Raw genomic sequence first — 9,040 nt, 5'->3', positions numbered from 1 at the left:
AGCAGAACTTAGAACTTTTGATGTTGACATCTACCCATTCTTTTTGGACCGAAGTCCTTTTTCATTGAACCTGTTCTCAGAAGTAAGGCACAGAAGCAAGCTTAACCCTTGTTCTACCTTCTCCTCCACTTAATAAATGTGCAGGATAAATTGGAATGTTGGTGTAGGACCTGGGAGATCCTAGTTCAAATATCCACTCAGCTCTTGCAATGGCCTAAAATGCTCCTGCCCGGTCCTGCTCAAAGCTTTGGGAAAGTATCCCAGCAAACAACACTTCCTAGAGATTGTCACAGACTGACTTCTGTTGGATTGGCTTTTTCTGGCCTAATGCAGGCCTTAGGGGCAAGCCCTCAGCTTTGTTCCCCGATCACTGAGACAAAATGGTAACTTTAGAGAAAAGGGAACAGGCCTGTAGCTACAGTGGGGCATTTAGGGGCCTGCCCCCCCCCCCGACCTCCTGCCAAGGCTCCCCAGCTTCCATTCAGCCCCCAGCTCCCCCAGCTCTCTGGGCCACCTGGAGGACTCCCCACCACCGCCCGTTCCCCAAGCGTGGCTTGCTTCCCTGTGTAGGCAGGCAGAGTGTGAATGCTGCAAAAGTGAGTTTTTTTTTAAAAAAAAAAAAATATTTTGTGATGTCAGTGCCCCCTGACTTATTTAAAGCCCCCCCAAATTACAAAATCCTGCCTACGGGCATGAAAGGGAATGAGGGTCCTAGCAATGGAGGATGGGAGGGAAACGTTTTGCAGGAAAGGCTGGGCGAGCGGTGGAGGCCAGGCAAGGAAGCCTCTAGAATGGGCTGGGTCTTCCCCAAGATTTCACAGAACTCCTGGAGAAAGCTTGGAAAAGACCTTGCGCCAAGCTGAGGCTACGGAGCTCTCTCTGTTCTTCTGTGGCACAAGCCATTACTGCTGGTACCACTTCCGGGCACATGCAGCCAGGGTAGCCCCTTAAATCCTGTCCTGTCTGTAATATCACAAAATGATCGGCCCTTCCTCCTTGCACGAAGCTTCTGTCCACCAGAAATCAGCATTTGCACTGAAGGAAACAGAGGCGCAACTTTGGAAGGCGCACACACAGGACAGCACTGAATGAATATTCCTGCTGGGGGGCGGGGGGGAGACAGTATTATGTACTCTGCTCATAGCACAGAAATAAGGCACAGCCTTCGGAAACTCTTTTGTGCTCATGCGAGCACAAGCTCCAGAGATACGGTAGAGCGGGTAGAGGAGGGATCAGCAACTTTTGGGCCTGTGAGCCCCTTCGGAATTTTGAGAGGTGGTGGTGAGCATCACCCCAAAATGGCCGTCAACCCATAATGTTGGGTGGAGCCAAACACCAAATGGCTGCCTCGGGAAGTACAGCCAAATGGAATACCTTCTGGGAAGAAGGAAATCCTGAAGAGGGAATGAAACCACACACTGACTAAGGAAAGCCCAGATGCTTAACGGTCCTCCTCAATCTCCAGTGAGAAATCCTTTCATTTTAATGAGGGCAGCCAATAACAAGCTCTGCCCACTTTCTGAAATAGGGTTGCCAAGTCCATCTTCCACCTCCAGCGGGGGACTTTGGGGGCGTTCCTGGAGGGGGAGGGGCATCCTCGACGTGATGACGTCACGTAGGGGACGTCCGCCCCCCCCCCCCCCGTGCGCCAGATCTCCAGAAATGGCAGTTCCCTGCACTTAAAGGAGCCGGCGTTTCCCTATTAATGCAGGAGCTGGTGTTTCCCCTTTAATAGCAGCCGCATTTCCCTTTTAAGAGGACGAAGCTGGCATTTCCCTGCAAGCTTGCAGAGATCAGGCTTGGGAGGAAACACGGGTTCCACACACTTAAAGGGAGAGAGATGGGTGGCTGTGGGTGTTGGGGGTGGGGCTTCCCCCGCCGGCCATGTGGCCGGCGGCGGGTAGAACCCCCCCAAAAAACGGGGGACCCCTGGCAAACCAGGGGGTTTGGCAACTGTATTCTGAAAAGTGTGGCAGATGCCAAGAGAAATACTGGAGTTACCCTGATACCTACAGGCACCATGCTGGGGAACCCTGGAATAGCGGTTTGGAGTGGAAGCATCTTCATTAGACAGAGAAATAGGGTTGAATCCAACCAGTTTTTTCATTGGGGGGGGAGGGGTCCACTCTGACCACCCAAAAGGCTGGGGATCATGGGACCTGCATGGGGAAATGTTACGGGGCACATGGATTGGAATGCAGAGAATTGAGTGAGACTGACGAAAAAATCTGGCTGGATTCAATCCATAAACTTTGATAGGGGAAAACTGTGATTATGGCCTTCATCTGTGCACACCCATTTTAGCTCCATCATCCCCTCACTGGGTTGTTGAGAGATGAAGAAACATTTGGCAAATTAAAGTACCGTGTTTCCCCGAAAATAAGACACTGTCTTATATTTATTTTTTCTCAAGAAGACACACTAGGGCTTATACCACAAATGCATAGAAATCCTGCTAGGGCTTATTTTTTGGGTAGGTCTTATTTTCGGGAAAACAGGGTATGTTGCTATATCTTCCAAAATATGAGGAATAGTTATAACAGTAGCTGGGACTTGACACTGACAAACAAGTTCATCAACCTCGGATTTGGCTATTTTAAGAATTGAGTTCCTTAGAGCAGAGCAAAAGCCCACTAATCCAAAAATCTGACTTGAACTGCTCCCAGCCAGGTGCCAAGTGGCTGTACGCAAAAGAGATCTGTCATTTAATTATTATTATTTTTTTTAAAAAAAGCCAACTTACTCTAAAATAAAATTCTTCATTCCATTTCGGATTCAGAGTCTGCAAGAGAGAGAAAGAAAAAAGGAAATCATTCACATTGAGCAAGAGCGACAAAATAATCTGCAGTGTTTTCCAAAAACTCTTCAAACCTGCCGGTGGGTACATTGCGCTACAATTTAAAACAAGAAACAATGTTCTTTGTCAAGAGTCAGAAAGGCAAGTAAAAAAGGAAAAATGCATAGCAACGGCTCCCAACAACAATAAAGACACCGTCCTCGAGAAATTCATTCGCTGAGCAAACTTCGTGTGGGAGGGTTATGTGAAATGGGATGGAGCAGAAATAGATGTCTGCTATAAATAGGAACCTCACAGTCAGAGGCAGATCCCTGATGACCTGGGTAGAGATGTCTTAATGAAGGCCGTTAAATATTTCATTATTAAAATTCTTTAACATGTTGCCGGTCGGGTGGTGATGGGTTATGCGTGCAAATGACCACTGTGTGAGCGGAGGGATAAATTTAGATCACTGAAGCTAAGTCACTAACATATCTCCCTGTGAAAACACTGGTTTTCTCCAACCGAAAATTTGTAGGTGACAACTTTGGAATTGTGGCAAACGAAACGGCACTTGTTGCGAATTTTGCTTTCAGCAGGTCCTCGGGGGGGTTTAAAACAAAGCTGGAAACCACGCAGCATCCCTATCAACACACTGTAAAATATAAACAATCATGACAATAGTATCCAAAGATTAGAACTCAACACAAAAACTAAAAGCAGCGAATTGTCATTTGTAAAGCCTCTCCGAAACAGTATAATTCAGCCGTCTTTCTAAAGGCCATGAGCGAGTGGGTCCAATGTGCTGTGTTAAATAACAAATTTCATTGCTGAAGGGTGCCACCACTGGAAAGGCTTTTGTTCTTCATACTTAACAGCCTGTACATGTGAGCCCAGCAAAGATAGCTGCAGCTCCTTCCATGCGGTGATGCTTCTCCATGCGCCTTTCAGGTGCCTCTGCAAATCCTGAGTCACCAAAGGGCTTATTCAGGCTTTAAAAAAAGAAAAGCTCAGCAACTGACATATTGCTACAAACTATCTCCTAGCACCACTGCATCCCTGGATAAAAGTCTGGCTCTTGCCCCTTTTGTTGCAGAGATATAAGGGTAAAGGCATACCCCATGATCCCAAGCATAGCTTTTACAGTAGGCAAAAGGGTCTCCTCCTCCCTCTTTCACTAGTGGAAAAGTCAGTAAGATGTAACCCACAGCCAGCTTCCCAAAATATCATTGAGCATCATCATCCAGGAATACAGAATCATAGAAGCATGGAGTTCGAAGAGACCTCCAAGGTCATCTAGTCCAACCTGCTGCACAATGCAGGAAATGCAGGAAACAGGCCCTTCTGTTTACTTGACTGCATCCATATCGGATCAATAGACTGGGGCTGCTATGTGGTTCTGCATACCTCTCCAGGGCTCACAGACATGCCCTAGTACCACCAAAGCTAAGACAGATAATGGAGTCGACCCATGATATATCTGGTTTCTTCCTTCTCTTGCAGGAATACATAACAGCAATCGTTAAGTGGTGCTCACTGTGCATACAGTACTGGAGGGGAGGCAGAGCACATGAAAATACAAACCATATGCTCCAACCTCCCTGGGGAACACTTTGCGTCCGAGTTCCAATGGCATGTCAGGCAGAAGAAAAACAACGGCCTCCTGCCACTTTCGGGAGCTTACCCATTAATCAAAACATTGTGCGGCTGCGAGAGAGACCACTCAAGCCCAATTCCAGGACTTCTGTGCATTGCTCAGAACAAACATTTGGTTCTTTTTTTGGACAGTTTCAGAACAGCCAGGTGCAAACGGCCCATGGGTGGGGATGCAAGCCTTTCTCCTTGCATTCACTGACAATGGGGGCAACGACAGCAGGGGGCGAGAACGCTGGTAGCCACATTGGCCTCAGCTGCTCTGGTGACTGTAAAACTCAAACGACTGAGAGGTATCCCTACAGAACTGACACTTGCAGCCAGCTATAGGGGTGACCCACAGTGAATTATGCTAAAAACTGGGAGAGCTGAATAATCAACCATTTGTATGCATCTGAGGAAATAAAGGGGTTTTAGCTTAGGGCCAGGAAGCTGACAAATTTGCAGAGGTCATTTCGGGGGGGAACGCGGGGGAACGCAGTTCCCCCGGGTGAGATACCGGGGGGCAGGGCACATGACGAAGCCCCGCCCCCTGCTTCCGGCCGTCCCGCTTCCGGCCCTCATTCAGCCAGGAGGAGGCAGGAGAAGAGGGAGGGTAAGTTGCTTCCTCCCTGCCTCTCCCCACCCCTGCCTGCCTGGGACCAGGGAGGGCCTTCGCGGGGCTTCCTTGCACTCCCGCCGGCCTTGCAGGTCCACCGCCGGGCCCCTCATGGGGCTCGGCAGTGGAGCTGCAAGGCCGGCGGTGGCAGCTGGGACCGTTGGGGGCGGGGGGGGTGGCCTTATGACACACTTCCGGTGATGTCAGGGGGTGTGGCATATGCTAATGAGTTATGCTAATGAGTTCCCCTAGCTCTTTTTCTACGAAATGACCCCTGCAAATTTGACATCAAATACACGATCAAATTCAGAATAAGAAGAACACAGGCCTGGCAGGTGACCATGAGGATCTTTTTTATGGGAATGGACATAGTGACCAGGGAGGACTGGGTGTAGATTCTCGCTCAGGCATGAATCTGTCCAGGTGATCTCAGACCAGTCACATTCTTTTTGGCTCGATCTACCTCACAGGGCAGTTGCGAGAACAAAATAGGGACAACCCGGTATAAGCTACCTTGAGATTACTGTAGGACAATTTTTTTTTCAGTTTTACAAAATAGTACAATTTTTAAACAAGTATAACAATATATTATTCAGTTGCGTATTTGTCCTTCGTATACATGACTCAATGGTTCAGAACTACTATTAGTTACATATTAAGCAAGGATTTAAAGTAACAATGTATCGAATTTAAATACTGCCCATTTTTCACATAACATCTTTTCTGTCTCTATTTTTTCCAAGAAAGGAAACCATTTGTCTAATGGGTCCAATAATATATTCTCCATTGAAGATCTATCAGTGTATACTGAAATTTTTTCTAGTGTAAAATAGTCCCAAATTTTCCCATGCCACTGGTCTATTGAGGGAGGGATCTTACTCTTCCATTGCTGGGCGATGGTTGCTTTAGCTGCCGTCAACAGGACTAGGATCAAATCTCTACGAATTTTAGGAATCTGTTCATCCTCCCACAGGTTTAACAAAATAATAAGCGGGTCTAAGGGTACAGTTATGCCTGTGAAGTGGAGATTACTGTAGGACATACAAGATAATAGTGTGATACATTCAAACTCTGCTGGGCAGCGGGGAGAGTGGGCATGGCCCTTGTATGTTTGTTTGGATTTATATCCCGCCCTCCCTGCAAGCAGGCTCAGGGCAGGTTCCAACAGTATAAATATATAATAGAGTTAAAACCACTTAAAACAATAGTATAAAATAGCACAGAAAACAAAAACACTACATAAATTCTGATCGGATGTCTTAGCAATTAAGATGGAATTGAGAATCCAGGCCACTGACGGGGGGCCAGCGAAAGGGAGGGGACGTCCACCATCTCAACCAAAAGCTCAGTGGAAGAGCTGTGTCTTGCAAGCCCTGTGGAATTGTAATAAACCCCACAGAGCCCTGATCTCATATGGGGAGCTCGTTCCACCAGGTGAAGGCCAGGGCTGAAAAGGCCCTGGCCGAGGTTAGTCAGACATCCCTGGGGCTGGGGACTACCAAAAGAGGTTGATTAGTAGACCTCAGTGCTCTATGGGGCTCATATGGGGAGAGGAGAGCAAACCCTTTTGCATGTGCATGTTCAAGTGCACTTATGATGAACCACACAGGGCCGCCATCATCTGTCGGTTTTATTCGTGAACCGTTGCTGTTTTTCACTTGGTACCGTATTTATTCATTGTTTTAATCCCCGTATTGCTTACGTTATTTTAACTTTGTTAGCTGCCTTGAGCCAGCGTGCCCGGCAAGGCGGGATACAAATAGAAACAATAAATAAATATATAAATACTAGGGTTTGCTAACCTCCAGACAGTGTCTGGAAACCTCCTTGGATTGCAAGAGATCTCCATGTGACACGGATCAGCTCACCTGGAGAAAATGGCTGCTTTGGAAAGTAAACTCGATGGTACTGTATCCCACTGAGGTCCCTCCCCTACCCAAACTCCGCCCTCCTCAGGCTCCGCCCCCCCAATCCTCAGGTATTTTCCAACCTGGCAACTCTAGGCTCTATGCACCCCTCTCACTGTGTCAGTTCAAAGAGACCACGCCCTTTACCTTTTTTATCGTCTTTGTCTGCACCAGGGCAAGCTCTCTGTTTTCATCTGCAACGTACAATGAAAGCTTCACGTAGGGGTCACTGCAAAAAGAAACCAAAAGAGCTTGGGTTTAATCATGGCAGTTTAAAGCTTTGAAAAAGCACACACTGAAGGAAATATCGCCTGTACTACCTTCTCTATCAATTACTCCAGTTAACTCATGTCATCAAATCGTTCATATGCGAGATGATTGTTAATTAAAATATGTTTGCATCATATTGGCATATTATAGAGACTTGGAGGGGGGAGAAACCTGGGATAATGCACATCACACAGTAGATAAAATGCCATGTGTTATCAGCAAATGAAATATGCCTTCAATTTTAACCACCCAATTTACATTTTAAAAATACTAAACACTAAATAAAAACAGTAAGAAATATCCAGCAATAGCAATTAAGGTTTTTTAAAAATTGTGCAACAGCTACATTTCAAAATACATCTAGCATTTTAATTCCCCTCTGGAAAGCAGAAACCCGTTGCTTAGCTCCAAAAGGAAACTTGCAAATTAATAGATTCAGGCGGGTAGCCGCATTGGTCTGAAGCAACCGAACAAAATCTGAGTTCAGTGACACCTTTAAGACCAACGAAGTTTTATTCTGGGTATAAGCTTTCGTGTGCATGCACACTTCTGAGGGTATCTAAAGAAGCATGCACGCACACAAAAGCTTACACCTTGAATAAAACTTTGTTGGTCTTAAAGGTGCCACTGAACTCGAATTTTGTTCTATTGCAAATAAATGTAACTGAAATGGTCAAGTACCCTCTAGTGGTTACAACGAATGGTACAAAAATAAAACACAACCCAGAAAGTTATGGTGTGTCATGAAGCCGACTGTGACCTGGGATTAATAACCTTGACAGTGTAATCCTGTACAGAGTTACTCCAGCCTACATCCATTGATTTCAGCAGGCTTAGATGGCAGTAATTCTGCATAGAATTGCACTCTTGACACTGGAGAGAATGAAAGAAATCCACACAAACACACACACACACAAATACATGCAATTCATTTGTCGATTGTCAGTCAGTGTTCCCTCTAAACTGAGTGAGGGTGAGCTAGCTCACAGTTTTTTAGCCTCTGGCTCACATACTTTTGTCTTAGCTCAGGAAGGAGGGCTCCAGAGCAAACTGATTTATGCAGTGGCCAAATCGCTCGCTCACAACTTTCATGCCAGTAGCTCACAAAGTGGAATTTTTGCTCACAAGACTCCACAGTTTAGAGGGAGCCTTGCCTGGGACCTTCTGCGGGCAAAAGCAGATGCTCTACCACTGAGCCACAGCCCCTCCTTTTGACTTTAAAGGACTCAGAAAAGTGTCACTCTGGTTCGCACTGCATTTTTAGTCCTCGAATCAGAACAGGAAATTGGTCCAAGGGGATGGTAACGAAAAGAGCAAAAATCCTGGATTTCTGCTTTCAGAACAGGGCTGAATTATCAATTAAACTTACTAAGGACAACTTGCTGGAGTTGCCAGAAGTTATTTGTTCTGCAAACACCGTGTTGTACTAATAAAGCTTATATTTCATACAGGTGTGTGTGTGTGTGTTCAAAGTGCAGCAGCATCACACTTGTGACCAGTGTTCCCTCTAAGCTGAGTTAGTGTGAGCTAGCTCACAGTCTTTTAGCCTCCAACTCACGCATTTTTGTCTTAACTCAGGGAGGATGGCTCCAGAGCAAACTAATTTATGCGGTAGCCAAATCGCTTGCTCACAGCTTTAATGCCATTAGCTCACAAGGTAGAATTTTTGCTCACAAGACTCCACAGCTTAGAGGGAGCATTGCCTGGGATCTTGCTGTAATCCTTACTACAATCCTATACAGTAGGTAAGTGTCATTATCCCTGTATGGGGGGGGGGGGGGGGGCTAAGGCATTGGGGGGGTTTGAATTTGCAGTGCAATTCTGCTCTTTTTTTCA

At 46.3% G+C, this 9,040-nt stretch overlaps 1 protein-coding gene across 3 annotated transcripts in view; it reads right to left on the bottom strand.

Annotated features, from left to right (window-relative positions):
- The window catches only part of NEDD4L (neural precursor cell expressed, developmentally down-regulated 4-like, E3 ubiquitin protein ligase), a 270,488-nt gene that overhangs the window by 193,179 nt on the left and 68,269 nt on the right, over positions 1–9,040 (bottom strand). For all 3 annotated transcript variants that reach the window (XM_015416887.1, XM_015416886.1, XM_015416888.1), the window contains exons 2-3: positions 7,082–7,163; positions 2,744–2,782 (exon numbers count right to left, since the gene is read on the bottom strand). The gene's annotated coding sequence lies outside the window, so the exon portion shown is untranslated. The remainder of the gene's footprint in view (positions 1–2,743; positions 2,783–7,081; positions 7,164–9,040) is intronic.

Source organism: Gekko japonicus, unplaced genomic scaffold (assembly GCF_001447785.1).
Source record: "Gekko japonicus isolate JY-2015 unplaced genomic scaffold, Gekko_japonicus_V1.1 scaffold278, whole genome shotgun sequence".
Lineage (NCBI taxonomy): Eukaryota > Metazoa > Chordata > Lepidosauria > Squamata > Gekkonidae > Gekko > Gekko japonicus.
Note: the sequence above shows the minus strand (reverse complement) of the source record. Positions and strands in the feature narration are given on the sequence as shown.